This window comes from Leucopleurus acutus, assembly GCF_964270905.1.
Source record: "Leucopleurus acutus genome assembly, chromosome: 4".
NCBI classification, from domain to species: Eukaryota; Metazoa; Chordata; class Mammalia; order Artiodactyla; family Delphinidae; genus Leucopleurus; species Leucopleurus acutus.
The window spans coordinates 64,457,318-64,474,654 of NC_139146.1; the positions used below are offsets into that span (position 1 = coordinate 64,457,318).

Sequence of the window (17,337 nt, forward strand, 5' to 3'; positions counted from 1 at the left end):
GTACGCGGGCCTCTCACTGTTGTGGCCTCTCCCGTTGCGGAGCAAAGGCTCTGGACGGGCAGGCTCAGCGGCCATGGCTCACGGGCCTAGCCGCTCCGCGGCATGCATGTGGGATCTTCCCGGACTGGGGCACGAACCTGTGTCCCCTGCATCGGCAGGTGGACTCTCAACCACTGTGCCTCCAGGGAAGCCCCCCTCATGTGGTTTTAATTTGCATTTCTCTGATGATTAATGATGTTCTGTAGGCCATCTGTATGGAACTTGACTACTTTAGATACCTCATATAAGTAGAATCATACACTGTTTGTCTTTTTGTGACTGGCATATTTCACTTAGCATAATGTCCTCAGGTTTCATCTATGTTAGAGCATATGACAGGATTTCCTTTTTTTTAGAGGCTGCATAATATTTCACTATGTATATGTGTGTGTATCCCACATTTTCTTTCTTTTTCTTTGTCTTTATTTATTTGGCTGCATTGGGTCTTAGTTGTGGTGCGCAGGCTTCTCTCTAGTTGTGGCACACAGGCTCCAAAGTGCGAGGGCTCAGTAGTTGTGGTGTGCAGACTTAGTTGCCCTGCGACATGTGGGATCTTAGTTCCCTGACCAGGGATCGAACCCGCATTCCCTGCATTGGAAGGCAGATTCTTAACCACTGGACCACCAGGGAAGTCCTTCCCACTTGTCTTAATCCAGTTTTCTATTGATGAACATTTAGATTGCACAAACTTTTTTTTCTTAATTACTTGTATGTTCTTCTGTATCAACTAGTCTGCTGTCAACTCCTTGTGTGTATTTCATTTCAATTATTGTATCTTTCAGCTCTTACTGGTTCTTTTTTATATTTTCTTGTTTCTTGTTAAAATTCTCACTGTGTTCATCTCAATTTTTTCCAAGTTCAGTTAGCATTCTTATTACTAATGCATTGAACTTTTTATCTGGTAAATTATTTATCTGTTTCATTGGCTGTTTTCTTTTTGCCCAGGGTTTTTTTTTCTTATTTTTTCATTTGAAAGAAATCCCTTTGTCTTCTCATTTTGTTTAACTCACTCTGTCTCTATGAAATTAGGATACCTATCCCAGTCTTGAAGGGGTGTCCTCTGCATGTGAGTATGGGTCACATCTTCCCCCAGGGTGTGCTGGAAGCTATCACCTTGGTGTGAGGTGAGACTAGAGACTGAGAGGCTAGAACCAGAGACAGGTGTGAACTGGAGCTTCTCCCATGTTCAGTGGCCATCACCACCCTATTATGGGCATTGTCAGGTCCCAAGGTGTTGGAGTTAGAAATCCTGAGGGTCGGGTCCTAGCTGGTCTGTTCTCTCTAAGTGTGCACTCTCCCCATGCCTGGTAATGGGGAGCAGCATTGAAGCAAGAGGAGCTGGATCGTGTGCCTGGTCCAGGCTGGGACACATGCTGGGACAGTTCTGGTATGCCAGTCAGAGCTCAAAACAGCTCCCTATCCAACATCTCCATGAGCACTAGCAATGGCTGCCCTTACCCCTTTCAGTACAGTGCTGGGCCCAAGTTCTGTCCCCCAAGGGTGAGATTGCATGGACTTTTAATTTGCTTCTACCTCTTGACTATTGTGAATAATGCTGCAGTGAACATGGGTGTGCAAATATCTCTTGGAGATCCTGTTTTCAGTTCTTTTGGACGTATGCACAAAAGTGGGATTGCTGGATCATATTCTATTTTTACTTTTCTGAAGAACCTCCATACCGTTTTTCATAGTAGCTGCACCGTTTTACATTCCCACCAACAGTACACAATAACTTTATTTATTTATTTATTTGGCTGCGTTGGGTCTTTGTTGCTGTGCGCGGGCTTTCTCTAGTTGCGGCGAGTGGGGGCTGCTCTTGGTTGCGGCGCGCGGGCTTCTCATTGCAGTGGCTTCTCTTGTTGCAGAGCATGGGCTCTAGGCGCATGGGCTCAGTAGTTGTGGCTCATGGCTCTAGAGTGCAGGCTCAGTAGTTGTGGCGCACGGGCTTAGTTGCTCCACAGCATGTGGGATCTTCCCGGACCAGGAACTGAACCCATGTCCGCTGCATTGGCAGGCAGATTCTTAACCACTGCGCCACCAGGGAAGTCCCCACAATAACTTTAACTTTTTTTTTTTCCTCAAGGTTGCTTTGGCTATTTGGGGTTCTCTTAATTTTTTATTTTAATTTTTATTTATTTATTTAATTTTATTTTTGGCTGTGTTGGGTCTTCGTTTCTGTGCGTGGGCTTTCTCTAGTTGCGGCGAGCGGGGGCCACTCTTCATCGCGGTGCGCGGGCCTTTCACTGTCGTGGCCTCTCTTGTTGCGGAGCACAAGCTCCAGACGCCTGCAGGCTCAGTAGTTGTGACTCACGGGCCCAGTTGCTCTGCGGCATGTGGGATCTTCCCAGACCAGGGCTCGAACCCGTATCCCCTGTATTGGCAGGCAGATTCTCAACGACTGCGCCACCAGGGAAGCCCTCTTCTCTTAATTTTTATCCTTTAAAAATTTTTCTTTCATTTTCTTCCTTCCCTTACCACATGATTAAATTTTTCTTTTTCTTAGAACACATACGTAACCAGATACAACCTTTAAAATATGAGTGTGCCCTGCTTTTATTAAAACTTTGTATATTTGAATTCAGAGTTTCAAATTAAGGGTTGGTATTTGAATTTAAAAAGGATTTTTTACTTTGTAGAGGTAAACAAACCAGTTTACTTGAAGCATGGTACATATTAAAAACTTTTATTAGCAAAATACATAGACATATATAGAAAAGTAGAATAGTACATTGAACTCATGTAAACCCACCTCCTAGATTTAATGATTACTAATATTTTGCTACATTTGCTTTATATATGTGTATATTTCTATGTATATATAAATTTCCTGAGCGTTTTAAAAGTAAATGGTGGCAAATGAGGGTTTTTTTCTTTTTGTGTACTTATACATTTGTATTATAAATGTTATATATATTTTGAACTTTGATAATTTCATTTAAGGATTTAGCTTGAAATTTACTCTTTTAAAAAATCATAAGAGGGCTTCCCTGCTGGCGCAGTGGTTGGGAGTCCGCCTGCCAATGCAGGGGACACAGGTTCGTGCCCCGGTCCGGGAAGATCCCACATGCCGCGGGGCGGCTGGGCCCGGGAGTCATGGCCGCTGAGCCTGCGCGTCCGGAGCCTGTGCTCCGCAACGGGAGAGGCCACACAGTGAGAGTCCCGCGTACCGCAAAAAAAAAAAAAAAAAAAAATTCATAAGACGTATTATCTTTGACATATCTTCCAGAAAAAGGATATTCTCCTATATAACCACAAAACCATTATCATTCCTAGCAAAATTATCAATAAGTCCCTAATATATAATACTTGTACCATATTCAGATTTCTCTAATTGTTCCAAAAACATCTTTTATTGCCTTTAAAAAATATGAAAATCTAGTCAAGAGCTACCCATTGTATCTGGCTGTCTCTTGAGTCTTTTTTAATTATAGAATTGTCTCTTACCTACCCACCCCCTTAATACCCTCCTCCTCCCCATAATACAGATTTGTTGGCTCTGTTGGGAATGTCTGACATTTTGTATTGCTGATAGTTTCTTCATGGTCAGTGTAACTTTTTCCTCTATCCCCTATATTTCATATAAACTGGGAGTGAGATTTAAAGGTGTTTCAGGTTCAGGTTAAACATTTTTGGAAGAGTAGTTCATTTAGCAATGCTGTGTACTCATATTGTTTCACTTACAGGCATGTAATGTTTAGTTGTCCCACCATTTGGATGCTGTGTTTGATCACCAGGCCAAGGTGATGACCACCAGATCGTTTTATTGTAAAATTATATTTGTCTTTTTATATCTTGCAAATAATCTGTGGCATGGTACTTTGGTACCAGGTATGTCAATATCAACCTTTCACCTAATGATTTTAGCCTTCATTGATGATTGTTGATCAGCTATTTAATTATGGTTTACGATATGGTAATTAGTTTTAGATCCTATTACATAGTTGTCTTCAATAAAGAAGGTTTCCCTCATCAATTAGCGCTATTTTGTTGCCTTGAAATAATGTTTTACTTAAAAGGCAGAATAAATGCTTAGGTCTTTCCCTTTATATAACCATTTCCAGAGTGTAATAGTCACCTCTAATGGCGGTGGATGAAGTTGGTCTTTTTTCTTTACTTTGTGGTTTTCTCTTTGGAATATGATATATATCTATATTATAAATATTGTATATATTTTGGACTTTGATTTCATTTGGGATTACTATTTGATATAAATTTGCTTTTGTTACATATGTATATAATATATCATCATTTACATTTTTTTTAATAGTAAGAAGACATTACGTTGGATAACAGGAAGAGCTGTAGAGTTTGCAGGTGTCAACTGTGGCCTTAATAAGCACATTGATAGCATCAGTGATAGACAGATGGTAAGTTTATTGAAGTCTAGAGTGAGTATATTTTACACATAGGTTTTCAAGCTTTTATTTACATATTTGAGTGATTAAAGAAATCTCTCATAAGAAGGAAAATGTAATCACATATTTTGTTACTAGAATTTCTCAAAGAGCTTGTGGTTGCATAAAACATGCTGACCCAAGAAGTCTAAAGAACTGTATTGTGGTTTTCCCATTTAATGTGTGTTTTGGTGTCTTTGCTTCTAAAATACCACTTCTTACTCCTTCATATTTTACGTATTTTAGCCATCCACAAATATTTTTTGTGCACCTATTTTATGTATGGGACTATGACTAAATGCCAAATTGGAGTAGTATGTATCATAATCTGTGTTCTCAAGGAACATGGCTAATTGGGGAAATAAACACATACAGATGAAAATATGTCAGTAAAACCAACAATGTGAGAATCTAAAATATCTAAGGAAGATTAGTACTGGTAGTAAGTAATGAAAGGAGTATAGAAAGTGTTGAAGAATTGTAGAGAAATACACTTTCCTGCCATTCTTTGGCCCAAAGCTGTATATGGTTCAGCAACTGGCTTTTTCCCTTAAGAATATGTCTCAGAGATCTTTCTGGTTTCTACATTATACCTTCAACTTTTCATAGCTGCATAGTATTACAAAGCATGATTTTTTTTTTGCCATAATTTATTTAACCATTCTTTATCAATAGTTAGTATGTCCAGTTATTACTTATAATAGTTCTTATGACAGATGGATGCATTTTAAGATTATTGGTTACCTTAATTTGGTTACATTTTCTATAAATACTGTCTTTTTTAGTGACACACCCTTTGGTACCTTGGTGAGATTTAGTATCTACCTTCAGCTTATCAAGCAGGAGACTTACAATCATCTTGTAGGGTAACTTACTCCCCAGTAAATGATTGTATTGGTTCTTGGTAGCAGTTGTTTCTGAGAGAGATGTTTTCTGATCTTGTCTGGGATTGTGCCATATTTGAGTCTTCTAACTTCCCTATATGTTCCTTATAGAGAGATGATTTTTGTTTTTGTTCCTTTTAGAGGGATGATTTTTGTTTTTGTTCCTTTTATGGTGGTTTTAAAGAGCTAAAATACTATTGATATATTTGATTGTTAGTATCAGTTTTCTTAGGCCTGTTATTTCTAGATGGTTGATATTGAGTATTAAATAGAATATCTTTCTTGACTGTTACAGAAATTTATTTCTGGATATTTTTCCATAAAGATAAGTTCTTTAAAATTACTAGCCCTTATATGCATGTAACAGATTTATTCATAAACTGATGCAGGAAAATTTTTAAGTGTTAGCACTGTGTTGATGATGTAGTGTTTAGTAGGAAAGTTTTTTCCTGAAGAGTTGTTTATTGGTATATCCACTTTAATGGCAATACTGACCATTACCATACCACTTCTAGAGTTCATGTTTACTTCTACTACTATTTATAGACTTCATGTTCACCCTGAATTTTTTTTTAATGGTTAAAAGAACATATATCCTTATCTGTTAAAAAAAAAAAAAGAACTAGAGTTAATAAGACCTCTGCTTATCATGCTGAAATTTTTTTTTTTTTTTTTTTTTTTTTTGCGGTACGCGGGCCTCTCACCGTTGTGGCCTCTCCCATTGCGGAGCACAGGCTCAGCGGCCATGGCTCACGGGCCCAGCCGCTCCGCGGCATGTGAGATCTTTCCGGACCAGGGCATGAACCTGTGTGCCCTGCATCGGCAGGCGGACTCTCAACCACTGCGCCACCAGGGAAGCCCCATGCTGAAATATTTTAATGATAATCTGTGAGCAAGTATGTATTGGTTAGCGTCTCTCAGGTTAAAACTGAATAATAGAGGTAGAAGAGCTTGGAAAATGTGTATATGAAATTTATATATATATATTCATGGTGTCACTATTAATAACAATTCATATTATTTGTTTTTAGGTTCTTCATTTGAGAACCAGCCCTTTCACATTTCTCCATAATATATCAAACCTTCTTACCCATCCTAATTTCCCATATCCTTTTAGAATATTTAGGTCAGGTATGTATATGAAGAAGCTACACAAGCTTGTTTAGTGTATTAATGAGACCTTCTTTATGGAAAAATGAAGATATATAAAATCAGGTGATAAAAGTTAAATGTGAACATTACTTAAGTGAATAAATAGGATTGAAGTAAACTGGATCTACAGAGCGATTGGGAGGTAGTGTCAGCTATGTATGTTTTTTGTTTTTTGTTTTTTTTTGTAGTACGCGGGCCTCTCACTGTTGTGGCCTCTTGCGTTGCGGAGCACAGGCTCCGGACGCGCAGGCTCAGCGGCCATGGCTCACGGGCCCAGCCGCTCCGTGGCATGTGGGATCTTCCCGGACCGGGGCAGCGGACTCTCAACCACTGTGTCACCAGGGAAGCCCAGCTATGTATGTTTTTATACTTAAGAGTTTCTTCCCTATACTGGTTGGATACTTAAACTGCCTATATGTTTAGATCCTTTTCCATATAGGTAGACACAATAAAAAAAGGGGTGGAAGGCTAATATAGTTTGCAAGCTAGAGGAAGTGTATAGGGAAGTCCAGGATTCACCTTTAATTGATAATAGTGGTGGTTTTTTCCCGTGATGATGAAAGAATGTATATATTATAGATTATTTGGAAAATGCAAAAAGTAGTTTATAAAAAGTAGATAAAAAAAAGTAGTAGTTAAAAATAAAGTTACCATTACCCAGGATTTCCTTTCCAATCTAATATAGTCCAGTCCCATTTAGGTGTCTGTATAAATTATATTCAGTTTTGTGTCTTGCTTTCTTTTTTAACATAGTTTTTAAAAAAACTCTGGTTAATATCCAAAATATAGTCTTTAATGGCTGTATAAAATTCCATTCTTATGAATTTACAGGGATATTGTATCTAGTAGAGTCTAGCAAACCTGGGTTCAGATCCCAGTTTTGCTACTTGAGAGCCTTAAGCCTGATAACTTACTTTTTCTAGTCCTTAGTTTTCTTACTTGTGAAATAGGCATAATATTAATTACTGTTTTAAGAATTAAGTAAAATCATGATCTTAACATTCTAGCTGGCATATGTTAAGTATTTAATACATTGTACTTACCGTCATCAGAAAGTTTTTTATCATTTCTTTCTCACCAAATATTTAGTTGTTTTCCATTTTTCTTTGTAAAAAGTTACAGTATTTTGAACATCTCTATATAAATATTTATGTAAATCTGTGATTATTATTATTATTTTTTTTTGCGGTACGAGGGCCTCTCACTGTTGTGGCCTCTCCTGTTGCGGAGCACAGGCTCCAGACGCACAGGCTCAGCAGCCATGGCTCACAGGCCTAGCCGCTCTGCGGCATGCGGGATCTTCCCGGACCGGGGCACGAACCCGTGTCCTTGCATCGGCAGGCGGACTCTCAACCGCTGCGCCACCAGGGAAGCCCTGTGATTATTTTTTATGATGAGTTCCTAGAAGTAGAATCCAAAAAATGGGTCAAAAAATATAAGTAACCTGAAATTTCTTGATACATAGTCAGTGCCATTTTGCTTTTCAGAAAGGTTATACCAGTTTACACTCATCACAATGTGTAAGAATTTTTATTTTACTCTAGTCTTGCTAACACTGGCTATTGTCATTTTTAAAAATTATGTTTTATTTAATAGGCAATATAAAAATGTTTTAATCCTATATTATCTCTTTTAATTTGGTTTTATTAATGGGGTTAAACTTTTTAATGTTTATTGAGTATTTCTGTTTCTTCTTAGAATTCTGTACCTATTGCTTTCTCATTCTTAGTTCTTTTTCCCTGCCTTAATCCTTTATTCATCAGCAGAAATTTATTGAGTGGTTACTACATGTTAGACATTGTTTTAGTATTGGTATTTAATTTTGATATTTACTATAGTTTAGTGATGGCAATGCAGGAGTGAACAGAATTGACAAAAACATTTTGTTTCAAAGAGCTTACTTTTAGTGTCAGTATACTGGCATTAAACAAAATAAACATCTAAATTATAGAGTGATAACTGCTTTGAAGCAAAAAATAACGAAAGGGAGATGGAGAGAACTCTGTGTGCGCACGATTTTACACTGGGTGGTTAGGGAAAGCCTCACTACAAAGGTGCCATGAGTAAAGTCTTGTAAAAAGCAAGTCAGATACATATCTGGGGGGTGGGGAGGAGTGCATTTCTGGCTATGAATCAAGTGTAAGGGCAGTGAAGCAGGAGAATACTGGGTGAATTTAAGAAAGAGCAAGAGGGAGACTAGCAAGAAATGATTTGAGAGAGTTATTAGGGAACCAGACTGTTTAGGATTGTAACTAGGCCATTTTAAGAACCTGGGCTTTTACTCTGCATGAGATGCAGAGCTATTGGAGGTTTTAAAGCAAAGGAGTGACCTGATTTGACTTATGATCTACTGATTCAACGCAGTCCCTGTCAGTGTACTGTCTGACTTTGCAGAAATTGACGAGCTGACTCTAAATTTCACATGGAAAATGCAAGGGGCCCGGAATTGCAAAACAGTCTTGGAAAAGGAGAACAACGTTGGAAGACTCACATTTCCTAATTTTAAAATTTACTGCAAAGCACAAGAATCAGGGCAGTGTGATACTGGCATAAGAATAGACATATAGATGAATGAAATAGAACTGAGAGTCAAGCAGTAAACTCTTATTCTCATGGTCAGTTGATTTTCAGCAAGGGTACCAAGACCATTCAATGGGGAAAGAATAGTATTTTCAACCAGTGGTGATGGGACAACTGGATATCCACATGCAAAAAAATTAACTTGGACCCCTGTCTTACACCATATACAAAAATTTACTCAAAATGGATTGAAGACCTAAATGTAAGAGCTAAAACTACAAAATTCTTAGAAGAAAGCATGGCACGTATCTTTGTGACCTTGGTTTAGGCAATGGTTTCTTAGGACACCAAAAGTGTAAATGACAAAAAAAAATTCATCAAGATAAAAAATATGCTTCGAAGGACACCATCAAGAAAGTGAAAAAGACAGCTCACAGAATGGGAGAAAATATTTTATATTTGATAAAGGACTTGTATCCAGAAATACAAGGAATTCTTAAAGCTCAGTAATATAGACAAGTAACCCTTAACTTTAAAAATGGGCAAAGGGTCTGAATAGACATTTCTTCAAAGAAGATATATGAATGCCAATAAGCACATAAGTGATGGTCAATGTTAGTTATTAGGGAAATGCAAGTTAAAGCCACAATGAGATACCATCAGGATGGCCATAGTCAAAAAGAGAGACAATAACAGGTGTTGGTGAGATTGTAGAGAAATGGGGAATCCCCATACAATACTGGTAGAAGTTGAAAATGGTGCAGCCACTTTGGGAAACAGTCTGGCACTTCCTCAGAAGGTTAAACATAGAGTTACCACATGATCTGAATATACGTTGAGTTTAGAACTGGCAAGATTTGCTGAATGATTAGACATGAGGTGTGAGGGAAAGAGGAGGCAAAAATGACTCAGTTTTTTTTTTGCCTCAGCAACTGGAAACTTCTATTGCTGCAGTTGAGAGGATTGTAGTTGGGGGGGGTCTGCAGTGGAGTTTCAGAAGATCACTTAGACATTCTTGGTTTGAGATGTCTATTGGATACACAAAGTGGAGATGTTCAGTGGGTGGTTTGGTGTGGGTATGGAGTCAGGGAAGAGGTGCAGATTGGAGATGTAAATTAGTTAGCATTTTGTTAGTGTTTAAAGCCATGGAAAGATCACCAAAGGAGTGGGTAAGCTCCACTGTTTCCAAATTGAGTGATGAGGAAATCCTGAGAGTGGCACTGTCCTGAGAAGAAGATAATGTTAAACGTTCTTTGGAGAAGGGATTTATCAGCTGAGTAAATGTGGCTAGTAAGTCTAGACCATTAGATTTAATTTCATTTTCTCAATGTTGGTGTTAAAGAAATATACAGTCTGGCAACCTTGCTAAATTATCTGGGTAATCCAACAGATAATCTGTAAATTCTTTTGGATTTCATATGCACTCAATTTTAGTGTCTGAATAACGATGGTTCTATTTCCTCCTTTCTAATCTTTAGAACTTTTATTTCCTTTTCAAGTCTTAATGCTCTGGCCATGAGCTCTGGTACAATGTAGTTGATTATATGACTTTTCTTCTTTATTTTGTTAATATCAGGAATTGCATTGGTTGACTTTCAAATATATTTTTTAAATTAATTAATTTTATTTTTGGCTGTGTTGTGTCTTTGTTGCTCGCGTGGGCTTTCTCTAGTTGCGGCGAACAGGGTCTACTCTTCGTTGTGGTGCATGGCCTTCTCATTGCAGTGACTTTTCTTGTTATGGAGCACGGGCTCTAGGCATGCGGCCTTCAGGAGTTGCAGCGTGTGGGCTCAGTAGTTGTGGCTTGCGGGCTCTAGAGCACAGGCTCAGTAGTTGTGGAGCACGGGCTTAGTTGCTCTGCGGCATGTGGGATCTTCCCAGACTAGGGCTCAAACCCATGTCCCCTGCATTGTCAGGCAGATTCTTAACCACTGCACCACCAGAGAAGCCTGACTTTCAAATATTTTGACAACCTTATATTCTTAAAATAAATTCAGATTAGTGATGCATTATTCTTATCAGTCACTAATATAATTTTTGTATTTTATGTAACATCACTCGTAATTTATGTATTACTACTTTAATATTTTGTTTAGGAATTTTGTATCTATTTTCATGAGTGAAATAGGCTTGTAATTTTTCTTTCTTTTAATAACTTGCAGAGTTATCAGGTTATATTGGCCTCATAAAATGAGTTGGGAAGTGTTTCTTCTTTTTCTAGTCTCTGGAAAAGTTTGTATAAGATGGGTATTAGATTATTTAGTGGAATTTATTTTATTATTTTTTTTATAAATTTACTTATTTATTTATTTTTGGCTGCGTTGGGTCTTCGTTGCCGTTTGTGGGCTTTCTCTGGTTGTGGCGAGCGGGGGCTACTCTTCACGGGCTTCTCACTGTGGTGGCTTCTCTTGTTGTGGAGCACGGGCTCTAGGCGTGCGGGCTTCAGCAGTTGTGGCTTGCGGGCTCTAGAGCACAGGTTCAGTAGTTGTGGTGCACGGGCTTAGTTGATCCGCAGCATGTGGGATCTTCCCGGACCAGGAATTGAACCCGTGTCTCCTGCTTTGGCAGGCAGAATCTTCAACACTGTGCCACCAGGGAAACCCGTAGTGGAATTTATTTATTTTAAAAAACTAGAAAAAAAATTTTTTTGGCTATGCACTCGGCATGTGGGATCTTAGTTCCCCAACCAGGGGTGGAACCCGAGCCCCCTGCAGTGGAAGAGTGGAGTCCTAACCACTGGACCGCCAGGGAAGTCCCTTTAGTGGAATTTATTGATGAAGCCATGTAGACTTGGAGTTTCTTTGTGGGAAGGTTTTAAATTACAGATTTCATTTCTTTAATAGATACAGAACTATCAGGTTTTTAAAATATCTGGTATGGTATGACATTTGTTTTTTAAAAAATAATATGTGCATTTCATTTAAAGTTTAAAATTTATGGATGTTAAATTGTTTATGATATCTTCATCTCTCTCTTTTTTTATTTTTTACAACCAAGACAAAGAATTTATTCATTAATTTCAAACTAACAGGTGAAAAGGAAGCAAATTTCTTCCATAAATTGTATATAGACATATACTGGACTCCTAAAGAGATGCATCAGAGTCTTAAGATAATGAGAGTCTTGTAAGACAAGATTCATCTCTTTTTTTAAATGTCCGTGGGCTTGACAGTGATGTCTCCGTTTTCATTTCTGATATTGGTTGTTTGTGCCTTTTCTTTCTTTTTTTGATCACTCTTGCCAGTGATTTATTCTTGTTTTTTTTTTCCCCCAGGGAACCATCTTTTGACTTTTTCGATCCTCTGTACTGTATAGTTGTTTTCTGTTTTCTCTTTGCTCTTTATTATTTCCTTCTTTCTAGTTTCTTTGGGTTAGATTTGCTGTTTTTTTCCCCCCAACTGTTATTTGGATGCTTAGATCATTTATTTTTTTAGCCCTTCTTCTTTTCTAGCATATGCATTTGTATGCTCTTCTTCTACGCGTGACTTTGTTTCTCACAAGTATGGATATATAGCATTTTTATTTGGTTAAAAATATTTTCTAATTGATATTAATAATTATTTTTAAAATTAACTTTAATTAGTATGTAATTATAATGAATTCTTCTTTGATATATAGACACGTATTTCTTAATTTTCAAGTAATTTGGTTTTCTAATTATATTTTTGCTACTGATTTCTAGCATAATTCCATGTGTACTTGAAAATAAAGTGTATTCTGTGGTTATTGGGTCCAGTGTTGTATAGATATTAAGTCGTTATAGTATGGCTCAAATCTTTTATGGCCTTACTGTTTTTTCTCTCCCTTTTTCCACCTCCTCCTTCTTCTCTGTGTGTCTGTGGTGGGGACCTCCTTGTTCTAATAGTTACCGAGAGAGGGCTTTCACTAGTTGAATGCAAATTTAGAACTGCTGCATCTTCCCGGTGGATTAGACCTTTTGTCTTTGACTTTTATCATTGACATAGGTTACTGGTGATTTAGATATGAGCAGTTGTTAGTGTAGTGGTAGAAATGGTGGGGGCAAAATCCTGTCTAAGAAAGAATGGAAGGAGAGAAATCGGAAAGAGTTGCCATTTTCCTGTAAAATTTTTTTTTTTTTTTTTTTTTTTTTTTTTATGGTACGTGGGCCTCTCACTGTTGTGGCCTCTCCCATTGCGGAGCACAGGTTCTGGACGCACAGGCTCAGGGGCCATGGCTCACGGGCCCAGCCGCTCCGCGGCATGTGGGGTTTTCCCAGACCGCGGCATGAACCTGTGTCCCCTGCATTGGCAGGTGGACTCTCAACCACTGCGCCACCAGGGAAGCCCCCCCTTTTTTTTTTGATATACAGGTATTTTACATTTAAATGTGGCTAGATGTGTTAGTACTTCTTTTTCTTTATGACCTTCAATTTGTACTTTTCTGTATATAAAGCTTCTTAACTTCCTAAAATGGGATATTCACTTGCCCAATGGAACTTATATTCTAGAACAGTGCTGTCCAGTAGAATTATGGAAAAGTTCACTGTGCAGTATGATAGTCATTAACTACATGTAGCTATTGAGCACTTGAAATGTGCCTAGTGTGACTGAGGAACTGAATTTTTAATTTTACATCCTCTTTTTCAAAATTAGACTTTTTGAGATTGTAGATTCACATGCAGCTGTCATAAATAATACAGGGAAATCTCCTGTGCTCTTCACCCAGTTCCCGCAATGAAAGAAGCATGTTTGCAAAACTTAGTATGGCATCACAACCAGGATATTGACATTAATACAGTCAAGATATAGAACATTTCCATCACCACAAGAGTCCCTCAAATTACCCTTTTATAGCCACACCTACTACTACCCTCTCCTTCCTCCTCCTTAACCTTTGACAACCGCTAACCTGTTATCTATTTCTATAATTTTGTCATTTCAAGAATGTTAAATAAATGGGGACCATTCAGTATATAGCCTTTTGGGATTGACTTTTTGTACTCAGCATAATTCTTTGGAATTTCATCCAGGTCTTGTGTATCAATAGTATATTTTCTTTTTATTGCTGACTAGTACTTCATGAATGGAAGTAACATAGTTTGTTTAACCATGTTACCCATTGAAGGGCATCTGAACTGTTTTCTAGTTTTTGGTTATAATGAATAAAAGCTGCTACAGACATTTGTGTGCAAGTTTTTGGGTGAACGTAATGTTTCATTTCTTAGAGATAAGCACCCAGAAGTGCAATTGCTTAATTGTATGGTAGTTGCAGGTTTAGTTTAAGAAACTGCCAAACTCTTGTCCAGAGTGGCTTTACCATTTTACATTCCCATCAACAGCATATGAGCCATCCAGTTTCTCTGCATCCTTGCCAGGATTTGGTGTTGTCATTATTCTTTATGTTAGCCAACTTAATAGATGTGTAAGTAATATTTCATTGTAGTTTTAAATTGCATTTACTTAATGGCTAATGATGTTGAAATCTTTTATGTGCCTATTTGTCATCTGGATATCCTTTCGGTGTCATGTTTTTTTCTGTTTTTTTCCCCCCATTTTCTAACTGAATTATTTGTTATTTTTCCCCCTCTGATTTAATTAATCAATTTATTTATTTATTTAAAAAATGTATTTATTTTTGGCTGCATGGGGTCTTCATTGCTGCGTGTGGACTTTCTCTAGTTGCGGCGAGCGGGGGCTACTCTTCGTGTGGTGCACGTGCGTCATATTTTAGTGGCTTCTCTTGTTGCAGAGCATGGGCTTTAGGCACGCGGGCTTCAGTAGTTGTGGTGTGTGGGCTCAGTAATTGTGGCTTGCGGGCTCTAGAGCACAGGCTCAGTAGTTGTGGCACATGGGCTTAGTTGCTGTGTGGCATGTGGGATCTTCCTGGACCAGGGCTCAAACCCGTGTCCCCTGCATTGGCAGGTGGATTCTTAACCACTGTGCCACCAGTGAAGTCCCTGTTTTTACTTTTGAGTTTTGATAAAGTTCTTTTATATATTTTAGATACTAGTCCTATGTTAGATACATGGTATGCAAGCATTTTCTCTCAGTCTGTCACTTTTCTTTTCATCCTCTTAACAAGGTTCTTCACAGAACAAAAGTTTTAAATTTTGATGAAGTACAGTTTATCAATTTTTCCTTTTATGGATCATACTTTTGGTGTTTTTGCCAGCCCTAGATCCTGAAGATTTTCTTCTTTTTTTTTTCTCTAAAAGTTTTATAGTTTTATGGATTTAAGTCCTTGATCCATTTTTTTTAACTTTTTATTTTATATTGGAGTACAGCTGATTAACAGTGTTGTGATAGTTTCAGGTGCACAGCAAAGGGACTCAGCCATACATATACATGTATCCATTCTCCCCCCAACTCCCCTCCCATCCAGGCTGCCACATAACATTGAGCAGAGTTCCCTCCTTGATCCATTTTGAGTTATTTTTTTTTTTAATAAAGTGTGAGACTTAGGTCAAGGTTTATTTTTTTAAATCTGTGGATGTCTGCTTGCTTCAGTTCCATTTATTGAAAAGGCTATATTTTCTCTATTGAATTGCTTTTGCACTTTTGTCAGAAGTCAGTTGGGCATATTTATGCTGGTCTATTTCTGGGTTCTCTTGTCTGTTTCCAAATCAATAATCTGTTCTCAGATCTATATGTCTGTCCCTCCCCTGATACCATATAGTCTTGATAAGTTTAGCTTTATAACCCATCTTAATAATTGAGTTGACTGATTCCTCTTGCTCTATTCTCTTTCAAAATTGTTTTAACTATTCTAGTTCCTTTGTCTTTCCATTTAAATTTATTAATAATCTTGTCCATATCCACAAAAAATCTTTGCTGGGGTTTTGATAGGAATTGAGTTAAACCTGTATATCAATTTGGGGAGAATTGACATCTTTACTATATTGAGTCTAACAGCCCATGAATCCATTCATTTACATTTTTGATATTTTTCATCATGATTTTGTATTTTTAGCATACAAGCCTTGTATATGTTTTGTTAGATTTATATCAGAATATTTCATTTTTTGGAGCATTTGTGATTCATATTGTATTTTAAATTACAGTGCCCATGTATTCATTGGTAGAATATATAAATACAGTTGCTTTTGTGTGTTTATCTTGTATCCTGCACTTTGCTGAATTCACTTATATGTTGGAGATTTTGTCAGTTCTTTGGGATTTTCCACATAGATAGCTATGTCATCTACAAGTAGGGACAGTTTTATTTTTTCCTTTTGAATCGGTATGTCTTTTATTTCCTTACCTTCTCTTACTTCACAGGCTAGAGCTTCCAGCATTATCTTTAATAAGAGTGGTGAAGGTAGACATCCTTGCTTTGTTCTCAGTCTTAGGAGGAAAGCATATAGTATTTTACTATTAAATAAAATGTTATCTGTAGAGTTTTTGTAGATGCTCTTAATCAAGTTGAGGAAGTTCTCTTATATTCCTATTTTTTGGGTACCTTTTGTCATGAATGGGTGTTGAATTTTGTCACTTTTTTTCTTTGTTCATTGATACAATTGTGGTTTTTCTTCATTAGCCTGTTAATATGGGTGGGATACTGATTTTTAAACATTGAGCCAGCCTTGTATCCCTGGAATAAACCTCGCTTAATCATGGTGTATAATTCTTTTAAAATAAATTGCTGAATTCTATTTGTAATATTTTGTTAAGGATTTTTATGTCTGCATTCGGGAAGTATATGGGTTTGCAGGTTTTTCTTTTTGTTTTAACTGGCTTTGTCTGATTTTGGTGTCAGGATAACAATACTGGCTTCAGGAAGTGAATTAAGAAGGTTCCCTCTTCCATTTTTGGAAGAGATTATATAGGGTTAGTTAATTCTTCTTAAAAATGTTTGGTAAACTTCTCCATTGAAGGTATTTGGGCCTGGAGTTTCTTTTTTGGGAATTTGTAAATGGTGAATTAAATTTCATTAAAAATCATAGAGCTTTTATCTGTTTCCTGTTGGGTGAGTTTGATAATTTATGGTTTTTGAGAAATAAGTCTATTTCATAGAAGATGTCAAACTTTCACATGTACATTTGTTTATAATATTCCCTTATTAGTCTTTTTTTTTTTTTTTTTTTTGGCGGTATGCGGGCCTCTCACTGTTGTGGCCTCTCCTGTTGCGGAGCACAGGCTCAGCGGCCATGGCTCACGGGCCTAGCTGCTCCGCGGCATGTGGGATCTTCCCTGACCCGGGCACGAACCCGTGTCCCCTGCATTGGCAGGTGGACTCACTGCGCCACCAGGGAAGCCCCCTTATTAGTCTTTTGATGTCTGCAGGGTCTGTAGTGATTGTTTTTCTGTTTTTAGTTTTATTCATTTCTTCTCTGATCTTTATTATTCCGTTTTTCCTACTGGCTTTGGGTTTATTTTTCTCTTTTTCTA

General features: G+C 37.6%; 1 protein-coding gene across 5 annotated transcripts in view; it reads left to right on the forward strand.

The window, feature by feature from the left end:
* N4BP2 (NEDD4 binding protein 2) overlaps nt 1–17,337 on the forward strand; it is a 127,963-nt gene that overhangs the window by 56,145 nt on the left and 54,481 nt on the right. For 4 of the 5 annotated variants that reach the window (XM_082838818.1, XM_082838823.1, XM_082838824.1 and 1 more), the window contains one exon: nt 4,307–4,406. The gene's annotated coding sequence lies outside the window, so the exon portion shown is untranslated. Of the gene's footprint in view, nt 1–4,306; nt 4,407–6,348; nt 6,826–17,337 lie in introns of all 5 variants that reach the window. The other variant, XM_082838820.1, reaches the window with a different exon arrangement.